Here is a 3,755-nt window from a genome sequence, read left to right as displayed (position 1 = left end):
ACTCAAGGTTCTTGAAGTCTGCATGTACATTGCTGCAACATTACTCTCAAACATCTAAGGTACATTAGTGGGGTTTGAGGAATACCCATGCCATTTTATTTCCCACAAATAACAAGAATTTTGTACCTACTCTACTTTAGCCAGCAACTGCTCACACCAAAAACAATTCCACACTGGAGTTCCTCAGCAACAGTGCGTGCTCTTGTAGGTAGGCTTTCTCTGCCTTCCCTCCTTTCACCCAGGAAACCAGAAGCTTCCTCCCACTCAGTGGCTCCTACATCGTTGCTGTCTCTGCCTTGCAGTATTCTGCGGCATGCTGCTGGAGAGCGACCTGGGGGTTAAGGGCTGGAGCTGGACATCAGGAGCCAAGATGGCGGCAGTGGTTGTAGTCTTCTTGAGACACGGGTTTCCAACCACACTCCTCAGTGGAGCCTGCTTGCAGGCCTGCCGAGGGGTCCAGACAAATGCAGCCACAGCACCCTGAATCAAGAAATTTGCCATCTACCAGTGGGATCCAGACAAAACTGGAGATAAACCTCATATGCAAAGTTATGAAATTGATTTAAATAAATGTGGTCCGATGGTTTTGGATGCTACCTTGGCCTTCTGAAGATCATACAGAGAAGGTACCTATAGCTCTTGTACAATGAACATCAATAGAGGCAACACTCTTGCTTACACCCAAAGGATTGACACCAACCTCAACAAAGTTGCAAAACTCTACACTCTTCTGCATATGTATGTGATAAGGAATCTTGTTCCTGATTTGAGCAACTTCTATGCTCAGTACAAATCCATTGAGATTTATTTGAAGAAGGATGAATCCCAGGAAGGTGAGCAGTATCTGCAGTCCATAGAAGATCAAGAGAAACTGGATGGGTTGTATGAGTGCATTCTCTGTGCCTGCTGCAGCACCAGCTGCCTTATCTTCTGGTGGAATGGAGACAAATATTTGGGACCTGTAGTTCTTATGTAGGCCTATAGCTGGATGACTCCAGAGATAACTTCATGGAGGGGCGCCTGGACAAACTGCAGTACCCCTTCTCTGTATCACTGCCACACCATCCCTAACTTCACAAGGACCTGTCCAAAAGGGCTGAATCCTGGGAAAGTTATTGCTAAAATCAAGAAAATGATGACAACCACAAGGAGAAGAAAGCTTCAGCTTAACTGTTCTCATGCTGAACATGACTTATAACCAGTTCATTGAACATAATTTATATCTAATTTGAGTTCATTAAAAGGTCTTGATTTTCCATGAATACAGCATGTATAATAAAAATGTTAAAAAATAAAATGGTATTATTCTATTTTATTAACAACAACAAAAATCACTTCCACACCAATTACAGCTTCTATCCTTCTAGCATATACTACTGACAGCTCTTCCCAGGTATCCCCAATATCATAGGATCTAGAAGTCCCCAGCTGCCACCGTTACATTTAGCTTCATCATATCCACATGCTCTATTGCTCAGGACTTCCTAGGTTTTTTTTTTGGACTAGTTACCCTTGTGAACAGAGGGGATTATCCTCCATCTGATTTGGCAACTTGACTTTTTAATCCACCTTTAATATTTCTTATATCTGAATTTGACACAGCATGAACACTGTCGCTTACTAGTCCAGGCCTCCATCTGCTTCCAACAGTATCCAGCTTCTTGAGGTGCCATTTTGGCCTATGAGTCATCTTCAGCTCCATATACAACCAGCTTTCCCACTCCCTCACTGTTATCCTGCCCAGTAGGTCTCTTCTACTCCAACCGATTTTAGGCCCCAAGGGCTATCATAACATAGCCACAGCTCAGCTGAGCCCTTATTCTGAGATAAAACTACTGATCGTTACCTGTAGGTGCCTGAAAGAGTAGCCTTATGTAATGCCCAGAGAGATTCAAATGGAGCTAAAGCCACACAGCACCCTGATATGGTAAAGAGTACTCATGCAGCTGGGAAAAACTTGGCAAAGCAAAGCCTGTCACAGAGCCCCAGGGAACCTCTGAAAACCAAATAGGAAATTCTGAAAAATTCCAGAATCCAACATAGCTTATGCACACAGAATGAAACAATCTACCCTTTCACAGACTAAGAAACTGAGTCAGAAAGAAGGTAGCACAAAAATTTAGAGGCAAAGTCAAGATCTTTGCAGGCCAAATCAAGTCCCTAATACCTTAAAGGATATGACTTAACACAGTGATTTTAGGCTCAACTTTCTCCACAGCTAGTTGCTTAGGTATTTTTAGATTAGCATTGAGGAGTTTCAGAGGTAGAAGAAATCACTTGTGAGTATAAAGCCAAGTCTGTATCAGAGTCTTTTAGAGAAACTTAATGAAGAAAAATAAATACAGTTAAACTTTCTACTTTGTTTTCCTGACTTGCACACCTAAGATGAGAAATGAGGCAGAACAGAGGTGGAAAACGAAAGAGATTGCCAGCCGTGAACTTTAGCTTTTTAACATTCACAGTCATGGGATGTGTGGCCAAGGAAAGACTGTTTGGTCCAAAATCAGGTCAGGCTGCTTTTCATAAGTGCTCTGTGTCACAGGTGAAAATGTCCCTCCAAAGATTAATTCATTTGATTACTGAAGATTCTCATCAGGTTGTACCAAAGACTAAGCAGTTTGTTGAAGAATGCCAGCATAAAGGTATCTGAATTTCTTCCTTATTCTCAAGTGGAAGATTGAGTCAATTGTGCATGGGCAATGGGGAGGAACTACTTGCAAATGACAGTGAGGCCCTGGTAAGCTACATTTTACCCTAAATCTTGGCCATAAACAATTTACAAAACAATCCCAAACAGCCAACATCTGACCAACTCAGCTCTCTTTCCTTCAGAAAGAGTCTTGCACTGGTGGCTTTTTTAAAATCCTAACCTGAGGATATTTTTCCCATTGCTTTTCAGAGAAAGTGAAAGGAAGAGAGAGAGGGGGGGGGGGGGGAGGGGAGGGGAGGGGAGGGGAGGGGAGGGGAGGGGAGGGGAAGAGTGATTGGTTGTCTTCCCTATGAGCCCCAGCCAGGGCCAGGGCTCGAGCCTGCAACTGAGATGCATGCCCTTGACTGGAATCAAACCCAGGACCCTTCAGTCACTGGGGCCGATGCTCCAACCACTGAGCAAAACTGAAAAATCCCTTGGTCATCTACTTTAGTTCAATTAGCCTCAAACCACCAGGGAAAAACCTGTAGAACAACAGAGTCAGGTTTGTTGACACATTGCAATGAGTGAGAATGAACAACAGAGGATCCATGGGGCATCTCTCACCAAAAGAAACGGTAGTTATTGTAGAATTTAGGGGTAAGGTGGAGTTTTGTTAAATGATGGGCTAAAAGCAAAACAAGGCAGTGTGTAAAGACATCAACATCAGGTGTCCACTGTGAAGTAGTCCCAAGCTCCTGTGTACTTGGAGATGATAAAGTTAAGGTAGATGTAGAATGTTGTGTCCTAAAACCCCTTATTTGCTTCTCTCTGTCACAGAGACTCAGATATAGCAGGCAAAAGCACAGGGCTTCATCTTACTGATCTGCTTTCAGTTACATTTCTGAAGTCTATTATTTTAGAGAACAAAATTTCTCAGTGAGTATGAAAAAAAAGTAGTGACTTAAAGAAGTTCTGGCTGTATTTTATCAAATGCCTTTTTAGTCAATATTGTTATATCACATGATTTTTCCTTAAATTTGCTTCTTTAATGAATAAGGTTGATAGATTTCCTGTTCTTAAACCACACTGGTCCCTTATTCATACCATATCTTTCTTTTGATAT

General features: G+C 42.3%; 1 pseudogene across 1 annotated transcript; it reads left to right on the top strand.

Annotated features, from left to right (window-relative positions):
- The first annotated feature begins 370 nt into the window (after positions 1-370).
- LOC308550908 (succinate dehydrogenase [ubiquinone] iron-sulfur subunit, mitochondrial pseudogene) lies at positions 371-1,170 on the top strand (annotated as a pseudogene). Its single transcript has one exon. The product of its transcript is annotated as a succinate dehydrogenase [ubiquinone] iron-sulfur subunit, mitochondrial pseudogene (transcript).
- Positions 1,171-3,755: the final 2,585 nt, after the last annotated feature.

Source organism: Miniopterus schreibersii, assembly GCF_964146895.1.
Source record: "Miniopterus schreibersii genome assembly, chromosome: X".
Classification (NCBI taxonomy): domain Eukaryota; kingdom Metazoa; phylum Chordata; class Mammalia; order Chiroptera; family Miniopteridae; genus Miniopterus; species Miniopterus schreibersii.
The sequence above is the reverse complement of the archived record's forward strand: the minus strand, read 5'-3'. Positions and strand labels throughout refer to the sequence as shown.